The sequence below is a fragment of the Lagopus leucura genome, unplaced genomic scaffold (assembly GCF_019238085.1).
Source record: "Lagopus leucura isolate 7727_CA_CO unplaced genomic scaffold, USGS_WTPT01 Super-Scaffold_100009, whole genome shotgun sequence".
NCBI lineage: Eukaryota > Metazoa > Chordata > Aves > Galliformes > Phasianidae > Lagopus > Lagopus leucura.
Window position 1 is genome coordinate 20095842 of NW_024962266.1, and position 20432 is coordinate 20116273.

A 20432-nucleotide genomic window follows, 5' to 3' on the forward strand; every position below is an offset into this window, starting at 1 on the left:
GGAAAAAAAATGATAATCATGGAGCTTTGCATGCCTGTTTGCAAGACTTTGGCTTTGCAATGAAGTCAGTGGATTGTGAGAGGTTTGCAAAGGTAGATCTGCTTCTTTCTTCCCACTGCTGGATTATCAGACAGGAAAATAGTGCAGGCTGCCATTACTGGACTCTGTCTGCAAACTTACACCTGCTGGCCCTGGGCTGATTTGCTGCGAAAGAAAACACCTCCTCCAAGGAGTCATTACTCCTGCTACATCTTCTTATGTAAGTGGAAATTGCACATTACTGGGCAGGAAGCCAAAGTAATGGGCCCAGAGTGCTAAAAGTTACAGTGGGTAATGTCAGGGTACAATAATTCAAAGCTTCTGGCTAAGTGCCTGCCTTAATATGCAAGGCTGTGCATGTTCCACTAGCAAACACAACACTACTGTGTTTTTTTCCAGCTCTTCCTGGAGGCAAACAGGGGAAGGAGATGGGGTCTGCCCACCTTCCCAGCACTATGCATTACAAATGACTGCCATAGCTCGATTACTAAGCATTTGTACCTCCAGTCCAATAAGATGGAAAGCATCAGGAAAACTCCCTCTCATCATCAGCCAAACAATGGCAAACAGGGAATTCTTACTTTTCAAACCAGGGGCACATTAGCATCTCAGTAACTCAGAAGTCTCTATCAGATCCACTGTTTCAAGAACAAAGCCAACAGTCCAATTATACTGGAATGGTTCAAGATGTTGTGGGGCTATTAAGGAAGGAAATCACAACCGATACCTGAAAGGACCTATATTTTCATTTTTTCTCCTTTGACACCCAGATTTTGTAATGGAGTCTGAATGAATACATCTTACCAGCATCTTCCAGCCAACTTTGTTCTCTTATTCCAGGACACGCTAAAGTCAGATGTTTACGATCAAGATCACTTTTACTAATTAGCTAAGTAAAGGGATCACTCAACTTAGGCTAGTACATGGATAAATAAACCAATACTAACACACCGAATGCTTGCTAATACCAAACTTATCTAGTATACCAAGGCATTCTAGTATTCTAGCCATTTTTTCAGAGCATATCTTGATTAACACTGAACAACCAAAGGTCTTAAGATTTCATGAATTCAGATGGCATTTCTCAAGCACGTCATTCAAATCAAACCAAGGGTATTATTAACTAGTGATACATTCTGTAAGGCCTGCTTGTAAGGAAAAGTTCCTGTATATGAGTTGTATGGCACTTTGGAGTAAGTATTTGGTACTAAGAAGTGATAGATATACCTCATTAACAAAACATGAGCTCACCTAGCAGTGCTCCAGTACTGATGTTATCAGTGGCCCAGATGTTGCTGTGGAAGTCAGCCCAAATAGCAATGTTCTTTATGCAAGGAAAGGGAATCTACTGAGTTTAATGAGGCCTTGCATTTGCAAATTCGCAAACTTGCTACTGTTCTGCATCCAGAGGATGGTTTCCTCATTGGGGATTTATGGGATAGAGAATTTTTCCATCTTCCCTGAGAAAAAAAGATCTCTTGTACTTATAAAATGAATATATTAATTAATATATTTATAGAGAGAGAGAAGAGGAAAAAAACAGTTCTTAATTTGAAGATGACACAGCTTCAGTGCCAGTATGCCATTTTTTTTCTCTCTATTCAAGCTTCCTTTAAATACAAGGCAGGAGAAGGTAACAAGGCTATAAGCAGAACAGCGTAAGCCAGGAATTCCTCAGTAAGTGCCAGCTCTGATGCCAGTATCTGAGCAGCTTTCACACATCCAGTCTCCCCACCTGCAAACTGAAATGACACTGTTTGGCTACACCTCAGTGCACTGAGGATGTGTAACTACATGCAAGCATTAAACAAAAGTAGCTAAGCAACTTTACAACAGAGTTACTTAAAATCTGTGTAAGCAGACAGAGCAGCACAGTGCTGTCCTTTCAGCAGCTTCATCACACCTCGAGTGCTGAAAGTCCAGCCAGATCACAAGAAGAACTGGAGCACCACTCTAAGTTGGCTTTCAGTGTAGAATATATGAACAATAACGGAATGTCGTGCTGAACAAGAGGGAGGTCCCACAGTGAAAATCCTCTGAAACACAGACCACCTAAGAGATGCGCAACAGAATAGTCCCATAGATTAATATTATAATCACATCTCAGAGGTCAAACAGGCAAGTTTGGGCATATGCATAAACAAAACTGTGATTTCTGTAAACCAGACTCGAGGAGAAAATAGCCACGCTAACCCGGGCTGATAAGAGCACTGTCTCATAACAAGCCACTAAGGATGATACCAATTTTCACTGACTAACACTTAAACCAGTTTATCTTCAGGTAAAAGAACAGGAGTCAAATAATCTAATAGATAACAGCAAACTCCATCACCATTTCAAATGAGCATCTGGCTACTAATATGGAAAGCCACACTCCCTCCCCACGCCTCTGATCTCCCCCGCCATCAGCTAATCTTTACAACATATGAAAAATGAGCGAGTCAGAAGAACAGCTGATACGGAGAGAATCGAATAACAAACAATGCAGGACTGAGAGCTGGCACACCTACACTTATCGCTCAGAAGGAGATAATGCACAGCACTTTTAATTATATCATCAAAGCAACGGAGAAGGTAGTGGGAGGGGCTGGCTGCAGACGGGTACGTGTTAATGCATGCAGGGCTGGGTAGTTTATCAAAAGAGAAAGGCTGGATATATATCTGAGAGGGTCACCGGAGAGATGAAAGTTGCAACAGCCATTGTTGGAGCTCTTTAATGAGCGAGGGACGTCAAATGTGAAGCCCCTAGGAATCACACCAATTACTACACGAACTTCAGTTCAATCTAGCAAATGTAATCAAGCACGAGTCATTAAAATACATGGTAAAACACCCATTGGCGCTGCCACTATAGCATCTATTATGGTCTGTGCTCCCATGCAAGGGAGGGGGCTGCTCCCCGTTGTAAGCGCTGTGTGTTATGTTAAGCGATGGCAGATTTCAGCCCTAATGATGCGGCACAGAGGGCTCCCTGGCAGAAAGCTGACAATGAGGAAGCTCGCAGAGATCTGCTGAGAAGTGAGGAAAAGATCGGCAATTAAAAGAGCAATTTCAAAGAATGCAATTTAATGTGTAAAATTAGCTTTTATCAGCACCTAATTCCACAAAATCCTGACTCGGGATGAGAGCGCACAAAGGTCTGCAAGAGGCCTTAAAAAGGCCTGTGCCCGTCATTCCTCACGCGCCATTGTGAAATAATAAGCAGTACTAACAGGATTGATGCATGCTTCGTACATGGCATTGCTTTGAAAGCGGAGCCCAGAGCTTTTTTCTCCCTGATAACCTCGCTTGGGATTTCCTCCCTCGGGGAAGTCAAGCACTGATAGCGCAACCTTCCCTTGTTAAAGGCAAAAAGATGGACAATTGTTTCAACTGTAAACTAATTAAGAGCGATTACCACCGAGAGCTGGAGGTTCCAAGCAGCCCCGCACTCCCACTGACAGTGTGATAATGCCACGCTGGGGTCAAAATCATAAATCTGAAGGGAGCGCACACAATGCTTAAAGCCAAAAAGCTTCTCTACTAAGCATGGGATATTGCCACATTAACCTCAGCACCTCACAAATAAACTAGCTGAGAAAGAGAAATCCCATGGCCTCCTTCCCTTTAACTTCATACAGCTGTTGGTGGAAAATATGAAGGCCTTTAAATAGTCTCAAGGACCCGGGGCTATCTGTACTCCAACACTAATCCGAGCAGTGACACAATAAGAAGGCAATCACAGCTACTATTAACCTGGCTTCCGAGCTGATATGTGAATTACATCCACCGTGGGCTTATGGAGTATTAGTTCATCTCCCTGCTATCCCTCAAAGAAAAAGAAATAAATTAAAAGCACTCTAAGTGAAAATGATGGATTCTGTGCATTTATTTTGTAAGTAATTGCAAGTAGCTCACACAGCCTGTGTAGCCAAAGCCTATCCCTTCTTTCCCCTCCCACAACACACACTGTATTCTTGCAAGAAGTGCACCGTCCGCTTCCATCACACCGTGCTGACCCTGCCTGTCTGCATTGGAGGTGGTGCTCTCCTGTTGACACAAAACCTGCGTACAGACTCACACTAAGAGAAGCCTTACAGCAGAAGCTGCCAGACCACCTTTCATGTCTCAAGCATTCCTCCTTTTAAAGGGAAAAAAAAAATCCCTAAAATGCACTGCTCATTTACGGGACAGCTCTTGGCTGTAAACTCGCTAATAATAAAAGACCACTGTTACACTGGCTCTTCAAAAATCCCAGACACCTTATGACCTTAATTTTTACACAGTGCTTTTGGCCAAAATGATCCCAAAGCACTTAGCAAAATGAATGTCCCCACTGTACGGCGGACCCGCGTTGCCCACCAGTGAAATGCTGCCATCTCTGGGCTGAACAGCAGCAGCTGTGGTGCACGGCTCTGCTCCCTGTCCTGGGTTGTCCTGCAAAACTGGGCCGGGCCACCCGCCTTCTGCCAGCTCTGCAGGAGGGCTGAGCAAAGTTTAATTAGAGGAATCACATCATCTATCATAGAATGGCTCTGGCTGGCAGTATGCTGTTTCTCAGGTGGAAGAACTGGTTCAGCTGTGTTCTGAGGAACACCTGGGTGATGTAAGGCAGCTGGCACAGCGAGGAGCAGGGCACAGTCTTGGCAGAAATACCACCACCAAGCCTGGATTTAAAGGTGGCACGGATTGCTGCTGCCTGATGGACTGTGCCATGGCCCCCCCAGAGACCCTGCCTCCCAAGCTCTGTCACCCCAAGTTCTTGGTGTTGCTCTTCCTTCAATTTTCTAACAACCTTATTTACAAAAACAAGAGGGCATCACGCAACACTCTTTGGTCCCTTGAGGGTCTAGCAAGGAAGGATGTAGCATGTTCACAGCACAGCTCTCCCATCAGACACCCCAGCACCTGCCTGCAGACAGCCTGCAGACACCCAGGAACGTAACACTTCATCCTCCCAGAGCTGCTTCTGCAGAGGCCCTGCACCAGGAATGGCAAGTAGTTCAAAATCCAAATGTTTTATTGATCTAATGACCCAGAGTTGCTTGAAAGCCTTCCGAATAATAAATATTTTTCATTTATAACCTTCATCATGTGCCATTTTTCTTTGTTGTATTATATTATTAATATGCTCATGAGACTCTAATACAAATTATGAACCTACTTCTGACAAGAAGATGTTGAAAACTTTTTGGTAAAGAAACGTGCTTTCATTGAAAGCCAAAGATTAAGTCATTTTCTCTAGAATAAAGAGTATAGGTTAGCAGGCAGAGCTCAGGATTAATATTTGTTCAAGGTCAGTAATGGTTTACAATAAGCCAGCATGACCTTCCATACACAACGACTCATTATCTTGGCACCAGCGCCACAACTGAACATTTACATCTCTCTGACTTCAGCGCTGAGCAGTGAAGGTGCTGACGGCTGCAGGGCCAACTCATCATACAGCCCTGCACAGAATGTTTTTCCTCACCCTGCTCCAGCTTCCTCTTAGGAAAGTGAGAACAGCAGCAATTCCTCGCCCACTCCAAGAGGGGGAACGCTTCCTGGGTGCACGAGCATCCCCTGGGAGCACGCCGACACAGCTGCTGGGGTCAGCAGTTTCCCTAAGCTTGGTTGATGGGGCTGCTCTGCCACACTGAGTGCTAACAGCTGTAAGGAACAACGCGAGGGCTGGGGCTCCCCGCAGTCTCCCTTCTCCTTTCCCTGCCCTATACTGAAATCCAGGCCATGCACATCTTTTGCACGAGGTGCTTTTCTATTAGGTGCTGGTCTGCGAGAACACCCACGTGCTTCACTGGGGAAACAAAAGAGGGACCAACGTGATAATAAGGATGGAGTTTGGTATGAAGAGAGGAGAATACACTGAAGGAGGGCAGGGACTGCCAGAGACATTATTAATAGGTTCTATCCTTGAGCTCCAGCAGCTACTTGTTCTGCACACAGAGAAAAAGGATTAATCAAGCCTTGCACGTAAAGTTTCTTTCTCTGGTGTGCCAAAATATTTAAAGCAGTACATACGAAGTGAAAGCCTTTTTATTATACACATTCAGTGTAATAATCTTATGCTACAGTTAAGGCTGGGATGACAATGAAGTAGATTACTGTGCACTATAACCAATTCAATTCCAACACAACAGGACATGGCTTAGTCACTTCGTTCAGATTTGGTATTTGAGCTTATTTTTCTTATGCTGAGCTAAACTGTGATTTAAGAGATTTAATCAAGCTTTGGGAAATGCCTTCTTTGCTAAAGGAGGAGAAAGAACTAAAAGTCTGCACCTGGCAACCCTAATGATTTTCAATTTTCAGCTCATTTCGCTTCCTGCTTAGTGGAAATTTACCTTAGCAAATAATTGTTCCCTAAGATCACCAGGGCTGAAAGGGATGACAACACATAAGAGGAACAAGTTTTAAGCAAACAAGCGAAGCTGGAGGATTGAGTGGGGGCTACTGAAGAACAGCAGTTCCTGCTGATCCCTCCTACATCAGTTCCCAAAGGGCTGAGCAGCAGACATATGATATATTTTCTTAAATCAAATAATTACAGTAAATGCATGGGAAACAGTGAAACTGAATACTGGGTCAAAGCTGTAGGTCACTAGCAATATATAGCTTAAACACAGGAAGGTTGCCACAGTTTCTTTATGTCACTGCCCTAGACTCAAAGGCAAACAGAACCAGACCCAGCACGACACCTCGCCCAACAGAGCTTTGCTTCTGAGGGCTCCAAGGGTGTTCTGTGCCTCTCGGGCACAGAGGGGCATTTTCCTCACAGACAGAACTTACGGTGTAGGATCTGCAAAATGCAGGTACCTCATGAGAGCCTTCTTCACTGAGTTGCTTACAATTAAAAATCTCTTTTGAAATGTGTTACTGTGCACAGGCCACACCTGATCACTCACTTTCCTTTGATAGTACAGTACTGGGACAAATCTGCCTCCCTAAAGGAAAACAGAGCTCAAGCTATGACTCAGCCCCTGCACTGAGGTACACCTCAGGCACACGGCAGCCTGGAGGTAGGGCTACATCAGTTTTGGATCATGAGATCTCAGGACACTGAAAGCCAGCAGGGCTCAGGACAGCCTCAGCATCCAAATGCTCCATTCTCTGCAGAGCTGGGCAGTAAGTGGTATAAATTCCACACAAGTAAAAGAGATGCTTCCATGCTTTGCCATTTTGAAAGACACTACGGTATTTGTCAGCAAATATTTTAGAATTATATAACATGCAGTCATTAAAACAAAGCCTTAAGAATAGAGAAAGCATCATTCTTTGTGCAGAATGACAACAGGATTTAAAACCAAAAGAGAGTTAAAGTCCCTCTGAAGCCAACTGCAGCCTCCTCTTCCTTTTCCAACCAAAAGGAACTCTATGAGTAATTCTTCTAATACGTAACTTGCATTTTACAGAACATCATCAGAAACACCGGGGGATGATGAACATAAAGATCAGGGGGAAAAAAAATGACATAGGAACATTTGCTACCGCAAGAAGAGTTTAACATCCACCCAAAGTCCAAGTATGCATTTTTTAAACAAGTAATTACAGCAGTTAGAACCACACTGCTTTAGTCTCTGATTAGACCAGATTACTCATAACTTAAAATTTCCAGATTTGTTAATGGCCATAACAGAAGTTACTGCAGCACATTACTGTAAGGTTCTGAGCTCACACATAAAATGCTTTCAGGAGGACACCGAGGTTGGAGTGCTACAGCATAAAGCATAAAGCTCCAGCATAAAGACCCACTGAACGTAAACATACACTGCACTGAGGACAGGGCACAATTTCCAGCATTTTTCCTCATCTTTCACCCATTGCTACACCTGAATAACAGCTTAAGATTCAGCATGGAGAATTTCACTCCTTTTGCACAATGATAATATGGCTGTTAGAAAACTGCAGTGGGCAAGAGAAAATCCTGGCCAACTCAACGCACTGAAATGATATTTTTGAGCTGTAAGTTAACTCCAGCCCTTGGATAATTACTGCTGAATTAGAAACCTCTCACAAACAAGAGCTCTGTGCAGCATGTGCTAACTCAATATAGCACGTGGGAACTACTTTAATTACAAGATATGGACAGTATTCACTTTAAAAAGTCTTGAAGAAAAAATTATCTTGACACTTAATGAGACACTGCTCAGTGTATTTTCATAGTCTACATACTGATATAATTTGGTCTTTTTTTGTAGATGTCATTACGAAGTCCAGTTCCAGGCCAAAATTAGCAAGCATTTTATCACTGTGATGCAGGACATTGGCACACCTGTAGCCTCAAGACAGCTTGACTTCAGTAATTAAATAGATAGGAGAAAAGTCATTAATCTAGATTCAGCAGTCCCTAATGATGAAAGCAATAATACAGAGCCATTTTCACCACTGATCACAAGCCAAGGTTGAAAAGCAAAAGGAGAAAGACAGCAGCTGAAGCCTCTGCTATCTGCCATGCAGACTTGAGGCAATGAGACGCCTGTGGTGGGTAAGAGCATTTAGATGCCTCCACAATTTGCTCTTCAAATACTTCTCTATACCAAAACCAGAGAGGCAACAAATGCAGTCCTTCTCCTTTACAAGGCTAAATCCATAGCAGGGCAATCTCCCCATCTTGAAACACTTAGCTTCACAAAAAGAAAAAAAAAACACATAGTAGATGACCTGAAGATTATCATTTACAGTTTTATGGCAACCTCAAATACTATTAAAATGAAACAACTTCTATTCCCTTCCTTCTATTCCCTTCTTGCTTGGAAGAGACTGGGACCATTCCATCTGTGGTTGTGGACTGCTTCAGTATTATCCAACTGCATAAACGAAACTAGTGTCAAAATTAAGTTTTAAATGGCTTGAGGTTTATAGGAATTAAAGAAGGAAAAATTAAATTTGAAACTCTGCTTGTTTACTAGCACTAATTAAATATGCCAGATTTCTGGGCAAGCTTCCGAGCCTGTGGCTACTACGTTACTGGCTTGTAAAACAGTCAACAAGTACAAGAGTACAAAGCACAAATACAATAACAGAGATCTCGTGTGCAGTCCTGCCCATAGTTTGTAAAGAAAAAATGTATTGGAAACAATCTGTAACTATAAAGACCTGTGCTAAGCCTCTAGACTCTACTAGTAAAATAAAAAGGGACCAAGTCTACAAAGGCTGCTTTTGCAGAGAAGAGTACTTAAAATATATATATGTCAGAGAGAGGTAAGAAAAGCAGTAAGCACAACCAAAATGAACAGGAAGCTTTAAAAGATGTGTTACGTTTCCTTCTTCCAATGTGAGCTTCTGGGCTCCGTTCTGGAAGTATTTTGCTATTAAAAATAAAAGGGAGCCTTTGTACTTAACAGAAGCAGTGGGTCTGATTATTCACACTCACCGAATATAAACTCCTCACAAACAGTAGATTTTCTGATTACACTGGAATTTATTAAAAATACGTTGATAATAAAAAGCCCCAAATTCACATCTGACGCATGGCAAGGACAATATCACACTAGGATGCCTTTTTACATTATAAACTCTTAAGGCAGGTACTATCTTCGCACTAGTTTGTTTAAAATGTAGAAAACCAAGAGCTCACAGCCTATAAGCAAACTGTAAAGCCTTAAGAAGGAACAAACTGAAGCCAACTTCAGCTGAAAGGCAGGCTCTGGCAGCTGCTCAGCCAGCCATGCAGGTGAAACAAAGCAGAACAGAACATAAGGGTACCTGTCCCAGCCACAGGTGGGGCAGGAGATGGGGGGACAGAAGATCCGCGGCCTACAAAGCTGTTCTTTGCACATCCTTCCTTCAGGAAATGCTTCCAATTTATTTTCAGGATCTCCAGAGGAATGGCAAACAACTTTTAATGAGGAGACACTGGAGAACGATTTGCTGCCTCAACAGCTTCAAACTGAACGGCCTTACACAGCGACTGGAGTTAATGTATGTTCCCACTGTACAGTAGCCTTGCTCAACTGCAAGGAAACCAGGAATTATGCTTCAATAAAAACTCAGCCACACAAAAATTCTGCTATAAAAACAAGGCACAAACATACAACTCTCCAACTTCCAGAATCGCATACACGAGGCAGAGGGAAATGATATAAAAGTAACCAGGTTTTTGTTTATATCTCGGATTTACAAGAGGAATTCCAGAAACGAAGTTCTTCCACAGAGGCACTGATTTAATTAGCCTACAGAGCTCACTTTATTTGTATTTGGATCTCTGACGTACATTGATTAAAAAACCAAAAAGAACAACGACACAACGGATACACAGAAAACTATTTGCTAAGCCCTCTCTACGCCCAGGTGCAGCTTAAAAACTTCCAAACACACTCTCCCAGGCTCCTCCTCACATACAAATGATACTTCATAGTATATACAAAGTATGCGTGTTTTCAATTTAAAACATGACCAGATCGATTGAATCATACAATCTTGCAAACCAGCCAAAAATCAAATACAAACTGAAGCCTCAAAGCAATTTCTGGAAGTATAAACTGTACAGCGTAGCCGTTCTATTTCTGGTAAGAAGAATCACCTCTCCTTTCACAGCGCCTCTGGAAGTGACGGCAGTGCTTAAAAACACATTGTCAGGTCAGCAGGGAAACAGTTCCATTAATAAAAGACACTCCAAAATCATTCAGAAATGTTCTCTGGGGAAAATCTTGGCCTATCAAGTCAGCATTTAATGATCATGTCACTGGAGAACACTTGCTCCTTACCGTTTGAAACTTTTAATCCCAATTTTGGGCCTTCCTCAACTAACTGGCTGACATAATTAATTCCTCAGAGGTGTGAATGTAGGATTGATTCTGATCACAGCAAACAGTAACAGTGAGGGAGATGTTGCTTAGAGTCACGAACAAGACTACCAAGAACTGTTTCTCATACACTTTCTCATACACAAATTGTCTCTGGCTGTCCTTCATCCCATCAGACTGAAACCCCAGAGTACTCTAGAATTTTGAGCTTTCAGTACTTTCTGTCATTTGAAGATTTTTGCTTAGGATTCAACACCTTTCTCCGAGATGCACGATTTCATATCCTTGTATCAAACTACCAATGCTTTCAAGGTGGTAAAACGATCTTTCATGACTTCAAAAATAGAAATGAGGAAACGGATAAAGTGACAAACTTGTTTGCAGCAGGTTGCTTACCTGTTATTCAGCCCTGATGTCTGGCATTTCTGCTGTTCACTGCATTCTTGCCTTACATTAGAGTTATGAATCATTTAAGTTGGAAAAGACCTCCAAGATAACCAAATCCAACCATCAACCTGACCTACAGTGTCCCATTCCTTAGTGCCACATCTGCACGTCTCTGAAATGCTGCCAAGGTTGGGGATTCACCACTTCCAGGGCAGCCAGTTCCAACACTCCTTCTGAGAAGAAATTCCTCCTGACACTCAATCTAAACCTCTTCTGGAACAACTGGAGACCGTTTCCTCACGTCCTACATAATCATTTATGATCTTTGAGGTCAGTATTTAACAGAGCAGTATCACCTTTTATATCACCACAATCCACGGTTCAGAAACAATCAAGTCTTCACACGTAAAGCATGCATTAAGAACTGAATAAGCAGATCACACATGGCTACCCGAATCAGCCCAAAAGCATTTTTTAAAGCAGATCACCATATAAAATTTTAAAAACATTGAGACAAAATGAAAGCAATTAGTCTTTGGAGTGATAGCTTTCTAGAGGGCACTACTTTTCTAATAAAGAAAGAAAGCTATATATGAAGAACTGTAAAAGACTAAGTGTTGGATATTTGCATTTCGGCAGAGCCTCAAAGTGATGACCAAAGCTGTAAATGTGGATAGAAAAAAGCAATTCTTTTCTTGGAATTTTGAAGCTGCTGTCAGATGGCCAAACTGGAAGTGGCCATCAGCAAAGCAAACTCAGGGATTGACAAACAAAAGCATCATCTTTCCTCCTTTATCCTGGGTGATACAGACCTGAGGAAGCCCTGGCAGCACTACTGCCCTGGCTCCAAGGCTGGCTCCCACCGAGTGCCCCCGGCTCCTCCTTGTGTGGGAGCTGCACCAACGCCCACTGCACGCTGCCAGCCGGCCCTGGCAGCAGCACAGATGCTTGTATGTTAGCTCAGGTGCAGTGCCAGACTCAAGGCAGTATTTGTAAAACCAGGTCACATGCAGGCAAGGAACCACCTATCCGCAAATTTCACAGCGTGCGCTCAGGAATAGTGGCTTGTTAAGAGGAAACAAATCGTATTTCATTTTTCATTCTGTGTCCAATGCTTTCCTATGAAAAACTGGAGAACGAGTAGTATTATACACAGTATTACATTTGAGCATTACTGGGATCTGAGGGATGAAACAACGTGAGTGCTGAAACTGAAAATCTAGGGATAAACATGATCTAAACATGAGCTCACGCTGCATGCAATGTTACACCAGCTGCTTCCTGCAGATTGTTTTAGCAAGAACTAAATGCAGGAAAGGCAACAGTTCATACCCCATACCCAGAGTAGCATTTTACATTTACGTTACTGACATAAACATTCATGAGTTATGAGGCTGGAGAAGTAATGTTGTGTTTATTTTAAAAAGTGAAGAAATTATGAGAGACAAATATGAAGCAGACTTCTTGAGGCCACAAAGGCAAGTAGAAGTGAGATCTCTGGACATTATTTACAAGATATTTGTAATGCAAACAGGTGATAGCACATCAATTGACATGGTATCTTTCAACCTTTCCAGCGTCAGATCACCAAGAAGACAAGAGAACTACACTGCTGTGAACAGAAAGGTAGCACATTTCAGTGGTTTTCTACAACTATCAAACTTCAACATTTTAATATTTTACTTTTTTTACCTCAAAGACAAGTGTAGATCAGTGAGAAGTAAGGTCAGACAACATTTCTGCAAACCCTTCAGGTCAACTGATGTCCAGAACGTGAGAAGTCATTTTAAACCCCACGCACAAGGTTACACCTCACACACACATGAAGGCCCATCATCTATATGAACAACTCCAGCATCATAACCCCTTCCTCTGACAAACACTAAGAAAAAACGCCAAAGTTTAGGGGTTTTTTTTGTTTTTGCTTTTTGTTTTTCCAGGTTGTTTCCTTCACATAACACAGCAAATCAGAACACACACAGAATCCTGCATTCTAGAGCTATGCTACTACGGCACAGATCTAAAACAAACACATTCAGTTGATGTATTCCTTAAATCTTAAACATATACTATTTTTCCAAATGGTAGGATATAGAAAAACAAAACAGCAAGTATTAATTTGGCTCAGTGAGCCATTCCCTCAATAACCAGAGGCTACCTTTAACCACATCGATCTAACAAAGGAATCTAAATTGTATAAATCCACGTCTCAATTAACATTTTGTTTAGGAAGAGTTATGGAACAGAAACAGAATGTAATCATTTGCTAGCACAGCGGCTCCAGAGGTCTGGGAGGGAGCTCATGAAGAGTGAAACTGAATGTGGGAATGGTCCATTATTCTTTCAATAGCGTCTGGTGCTGCAAATTGTGTGTGTGCATACTTTCCTACTTGAAAAGCTTAAGTCTTCAGTAGCTTCTTGGTCTGGGAAAATGGCAGGCACCCAAATGCTAACACAGGGATCTAGGAAAGAAATCTACCTGAAGAACAATATTTTTCAAGTGGCTTTAGAAGTGAAAAATGGTCATAAAGAGAAGTCTCACACTCAAGGGATTTTATTCCTTCTGTCTGGCTGCAGTTAGTCAGGTGCCATTCCCTGCATACATCCCCAGCACATTCTAATGCAAGAATGGAGAGGGCCTCTCTGAAAATAATCACACTTGCTGAAAGACCTGCCCTGCATAAATATCTCTAACAACAGTACAAACAGAAATCAGCCTTCTTACCCAATACTTCAGTTGAAATTTATGGCACCGCTGGCTGTGATTCTGTTATTGCTGTTCTACCTGGCCAAGGCTCAAAGTCACAGAACTGGGAATTTCAGAGGTATTTTCAGCAATGCAGTGCTCATTTGGGGAACAAAAAAACCAACAAAAATACATACCTAGTTCTATAAATGCTGTACCAATGTGTGAGTGAACAAAGCTATATAATACACGCATCTGCAGACATGTGTTTGCACACACCATAGAGACAGGACAGCGAGAAGTTAGGGACAGGCATGGCCTCCGAAATGATATTTAATGCTACAGCTTGGGAATAATAAAGCAAGAAAAAAAATCAAAGGGAATACTGAAAAACACTCTCTTGTGCTCTTGCAAATATCACCAGCTGCTGGAAGATTTATATGCAGAAAAACTAGAAGTTCAGCTTTAACTTGAATTTCCCTCGTTTTCTTACTGATTTGCTTCCAGGCCTTGGAGTTTAATTAAAGTCCATCAGCCAATTTTTATTTTTTATTTTTTATTTTTTTCCATTTGAAGGCCACAAATTGTTTCTTTTAAAATCCTACTCATATCGACTGACTCAGATTTGAAAAGCACAGATTATGAATATTCCCCAGGACCCCCCTCTTTAAAAAGAAAAAAAAAAAACCAAAAAAAAATTAGACAAAGGATTTCAAGATCATTCACCAAAGCAGAAGAAATAGTGATTGCTGGCCAGTGCACAGGTAGCCAATGCACAACGCAGCTACATGCAAGTGACACTTAAAATGAGTAACTGTGCTACGTACAGCATTCTGCATTGACAGTTTGCATATCAGGGACCAATTGCCACTTTCTCATAATTCCTAACATGACAAGTGTACATTTGATGACTGAGGAAGCAGAGGGTCTTATAAGAAATCTCCACGACAACTGGCTAAGAAGTTTTACTGCTTGTAAAAGGGATCTCTATCTAATCTTCTTTAGTCGGAGAAATGGTGCAATAAATTCGCTGAAGAGAAAAGAAGGATTTAAAGCCAGAGAAAATCAGGATTTTTCAAAGCTGAAATGTAGAGGACATGGTGCCCTTAGGAATAGATCCCTGCTATTTACTCGATCTACTGGAAGAACTCCTGTGGAGCATGTCTTAGCAAGAGAAAGGAAAGTTTGCTATGCTCTTCATTTCCTGTGTAATTCCAGAAACTGCCAGCACAATGCTGTTTGGGGAGAACCACACAACGGCTATTCAAGAGGGAATTCAGCATTGTATTCTGAATGAATGGAAACATTTTGAAAGATATATACTTGCTGCAAGTAAAGTAAGAAGGCAAACCCAGTAAAGATCCCGGGCACACGCACACCTCCAACTAGCTCACTGATATCCTCACTCTTTCCGCTGTGACTTCCACAACATTCTTAGAATTGCTAATTGCAATAAGTCATCCAAGCTAGAGTTCACAGGAGCTACGAGTAAACGTAATAAAACAGCATTAAAAAAAATTATGCAACTAAAGTTCGACTGACACCAAGTATAGCCATTCGCACAGAGAGATGATCATTTGTATGACCAGAATGAAGGGAAGGCTCTTCTAAGCCCAGGCTTTCTCACATGATCTAGATGAACAGTTCTTTATGAGATTTCTAAAGGTATTTGCCTCCAGCCCACTGCAGAAATCTTCTGCTAAGCATGTCAACATAAAGGATTAAAACACAGACAAAAAAACAAAAACCAGCAATGCAGCACGGTAAGCAAACCACGACCATAAGCACTGGCTGAGCTCAGGAATCAGGGCCTTAGCCCCACGCAGAATCAGATCTTTTAACTGAAGAGGAACAGTCACATGCCTCATTTCACCCTTACTTTGCTTTAAACTAGGCTGTTTCCTCCCCCCAGTATTCCACATTGGCTGATAAATTCCCCAACGGCGGGTGTTAACTAACTCCGCATTCCAGTCTGCTCTGCGTCATGGAGTTCCACATCCCGCTGATGAGGAACACATGGCTGACATGTGGTGGGGAGAGCCTGACAGCACTCACACAAGTAGGGATAACTCCTCTGACCTTTGGCTTTTCTTCTCTGTACCATCCCAGCCACACAATAAGGAGTCTGTGCCCCTCTGTGGCTTCCCTGGTCATTCTGGGGATGTTGGACACAAGGTGAAATCCTAAGATTTCAACAAGCAGCTACACAGTGCCTCTCCAAATATACACTGTGGCTGAAAACATATGTTGAGAGCAAAACACGGATCATTCTGTGCCTCTCCTCTAGCCAGACCATCCATAGGAACCTCTACACCATACAGATAACATCTAGATCAACGGGAGTAAAAACGCCACTAAAACAACCAGCAATGGCTACATTTCCTGCCTTTGTGCACTGCACTGCTAAAACTGCACAGTGGCAACTGTATTGAAATATTAAGGTTTTGGGTTTTTTTTTTTTCCTTTTTAAATGAACAGAATATTTGTCATCTTTTCAAGATCCAAGCCTCTTTCGGAGTAACAGTGAGATGCAACTTCAGTATTATCCAACCTGATGACTCACACAAAGCACTACACTTACGGAGTCACACGCACCCTGCAGCGTCCAAACAACACGGTCATCTCTTCCTCCTTTGAAACCTTCAAAAAGTAAAACTGAGTCATGGGCTAAATGCCGCTCCGAGACCTCAGCTTCAGACAGATGACTAATGACAAGCCACACAACATGCATTTACTGACATTTAGAAACCAAATGCTGAGCCTCGTGCTCTCTGCTTTTAGTCCTATGCTTAGCGTAAAGCTGGCAAGAATCTTGCAGTAAAATTTAACCCATTGCCAATAACTCTTTCAACAGCTAAATTCAACAGAGTCCTTGCTAATATTTCCAGACTCCAAAGATCCGTGAGCTCTTACCTGTACAAGTTGTCAAGACATGTTATGATCTTTCTTTTACAAACAAGATCTGGGTATATTACACATCCCTTCTGTCTCTCACTGAATGAATAAAATAATATGGCAGCAGCAACACACAATACAGTCCAGTGGAAGCAACTGCATTAAAATCAGTTATAGCAGCACGTTATTTAAAACGTAGGGGTTGATGTCTTGTGAACGGAATTTAATAGAATATTCCTGTTTGTATAACAAGCATTAGCAAATAAAAGCACCAAATCAAATGTTTCTCTTGTGTTTGGATAAATCCATTATAGAAACAATGCATAATTTCAAAAATACTTGGTTCCTGAAGTTGAAGGCTATACTCATCCCCAACATACTTGCAGAAAAAGCAGAGCAAGCTGGCCAAAGTTTAAAGGCATAATAATGAAGGCCAACTTTCCACGAAAATGAATGCTTTTTAGGTTACAGCAGTTACTTTTAGTGACCAGAGAAACTTTTCAACAGGCAAGCAGGACCTCTAAGGGAATCTTTTGAACATCTACTCTCAGCTCACGTCTCAGAAACTCAAGGGCCAATATTTTTGCTGAAGCATTCAGCAAAGTCTTCTTTCGTAAAGAAATAAGATTGAAGCTACAGCATTTTTTAAAGCACAGTTATAGTCTGAGAAGTCAGTGTGTAAAACTCACACTCTCTTATTCAATAGAGCTAGTTCTCCTGTTTTGACTCAGAGTCAGATCTGCTTGCTTTACTGGTGAAAATAACTTTTTACAACTTTTAAAATTCCTACTAGTACTGTGAAACCAATTCAGTTCTGAAAAGGAGAGCCAGATTCTAATCAGGCTTGTGCATCTGCAGGACGATTATCCAAATGCACACATGTAATTCCTGTTTCTCTGTTGGAGGAGCCAAAAGCAAACCCGACTTATTTTCTGATTATTAGCATTAATCAGAAAAAAATATATTATTTATGAAAAGAGCCGATCTGAAATAACTGCAAAAATAGATTAACAGCAAAGACATTAAGATCCACACATCACTTTCAGAAAGTCACTTTTCAGAGAAAAGAGAAACACCCAGCATCTTTCCACACACAGTGAAACATCAGTTGAACGCAGAGAAAACCTTGAAGTTTTCTACTAGTGAAAACTATCATTTTTTTTCCCAGCACAGGAGCAACACCAAAGCTACCATACACATCATAGTCTTGTAGACAGCCAAGCCCAGCTAAGAGTTATTGCTCCCTGCTCTGCCCTGACTTGCTCCTCTGGGTTTCCCTACTGAGCTGGGTTATCATCACCCTCCTTTCAGATCTGCCAGAGGTATTGCTTGTGGGACCGCTCCCTGCAGCACAGCGCAGAACTGACCAGGTTATCAAAGTCTTGCTTTTCCATCTATTAGAGGTAATGCACCTCATTCTGACACGTGGCTGATGAAGTACTCTATCTAGAAGAACATCTGTCCACGATCTTGTTTAGGATGCTTTACACAATGGAAAAATCAGCCTCTATCTATGTCATTCCCATCCTTTCTCATGGAACTGCATTTTACAAAAGAAAAACAAATGAGCCACCCCAAGGGCAGCAGAGTATTTCGGAGATGTCATTTTCCCAAAGAGGGCAGCTGCAGAACAGAAAGGGAACTTAGGAAGCTGCTGAGTTTACGTATGATCTGCTTATTTAAGGCAAATTATCAGCAGAAAAGGAGGCAATATCCCAAGGCGACTGAAAGGAAATCAAGTGTATCAAAGCTATTTCAGAACTCCCATTACCTACACACTTGGCAACGCAGACATTCAGAGCTATACCACACTGTTCATTTTTAGCCTCCTGATACAAGGGGAAAGGGAAGAGAAGACTCTCTCCCGTCTTGCCCTCTCTCCCCCCTTTTTACTAAAATATCTTAAAAACAGATCTGCATTGTTACTTCAAGGTTACTAATGTTAGTACTGCATATATTTATAGATGAGGTATTCCTTTCTGTCTGCAGCGCATGAGGTAATAAGTAGCTGGAATTGTCACGGTGATTTATTAACATATTCTCTAGGAGAAGCTCTGCACCTGCGTCTGTGCAGATGGAACACCCACGAAGACTGAACTCACCCTTACACAGCCCACAGTATCTTAAAAGGAAATGCTCCAAATTTAGACCTGCTCCAACAGGTGTCTTTTACTGTCTCGCTTTGCACGACCATAAATATCAGAGGTGGAGCAAGAAGTTCCCGTCCATTGTAACCGTGCTTTGAAAACAAATACTTTTGCCCCATCTCTCTCTGAAAACAAAAAAGGCAGCTATGGAATTCTCATCATTTCCTCACTCCTTCATTCTGCCAAGCCTTAAGTCAAAGATGTCACCGGCAACACCGGGCTCCAGGGATGAGCACATAGCTTTCTTTTTTCCTCTTCAAAGAGCCCTCAACTGGCTCTGAAACCTCCCCATACTGTATTTCTTTCACTCTCATCTTGCAGCTATTTGCCTGAATGAATGACATGCACAGGCTGTTCAGGGCTTTTTATAAGCTCTCATTACCCAAACAGGAACCATTTCCTTCACAAAGCCTTCCCCAGCAGCGTTAGTCTCTCTAGGCACTGTCAATAAATGTGTCTCTCAGCCCATCCTAAGGGACACCAAAATGTGCCTGAACGGACGTATCTGATGCTGCTCTGCACTTGTATACTACAGGAAGGATGCTACCTGTAGGACCTGTCATCAAGATGATGGTAAGAATGGAGAAATAAATAAGTAAATGATGAACAGAAAGCTTCTGCCAAATTTTCTCTGACAATCAAAGGAGAAAAACCAAACCTCCTTTCTCTGCAATAACAATAAGAATCATTTCTCAAAACCAAGGCTGCTATCCACAACTCACAAAAAAACCCAAACAAATAAACAAAAAACCCAACAAACGAAACCAAAGCAACAAATCCTGAAAAGAAATTCTAATCAAATTGAGAAACAGAGCCACACATTACACCCTGAACTCAGAAATCCTATTGTTTCCTTCTGTAACACTTTTTATTATTATAAGAATGCCCAAGTCAAGAGCAAATAAATATTTAATACTCAACAGGTACTCAAGAGAATGTGTATTTTCCCCTGTCCCTCCTCACCAGCTGCTCTTTTATGGCAGGAAAGTGAAGAGCGTGAAATCCAATGATAGGAAGAAGGCAAAGGTCAGGAAAAAGGTTTTTCTTCAAGGATTTAAATTAGTGTTCTACAGCTTTGGATGTTTTGTCAACAGGACTTCCCTCCTGTGAGAAGGGGAAGCCAAAGGTCCTTTGAACCACTTCTGTACGGGATCTAGATCTTTACCAGTGATATACCAGTCATATAGTCTTAGCTTTAAAGAAAATCTCATCCTCTCTCTTCCCAATCCTTCCACCACTCCTCTCCCTGCTCCTTAAAAGCAAGGAGGGGTGGAAGAGTAAAAAAAAAAAAACAAAATGAAAAGGATCTGAAAAGCAAACCAAGCACTGACGGAGTTCTAGAGTTCATGTAACAAGACCACCACAACCCTTCAAAGAGACCATTAAAAGCAAAACAAACAAAAGCAATACCCTCAAGATGTCTATTGTATTTTACAGAGGAATGAATTGAGTGCACTGGAAATTCTCCCATCTTGCCACAACGTCTGTTATTTCATTAAAACAAAGTCCAGAGATCAAGAAACGGCCAACATGGTAGCTGAAAGTCAGTCACAT

At 41.8% G+C, this 20432-nt stretch overlaps 1 protein-coding gene across 1 annotated transcript in view; it reads right to left on the reverse strand.

The window, feature by feature from the left end:
* EIF2B3 (eukaryotic translation initiation factor 2B subunit gamma) overlaps positions 1 to 20432 on the reverse strand; it is a 92465-nt gene that overhangs the window by 46507 nt on the left and 25526 nt on the right. The window lies entirely within an intron of this gene.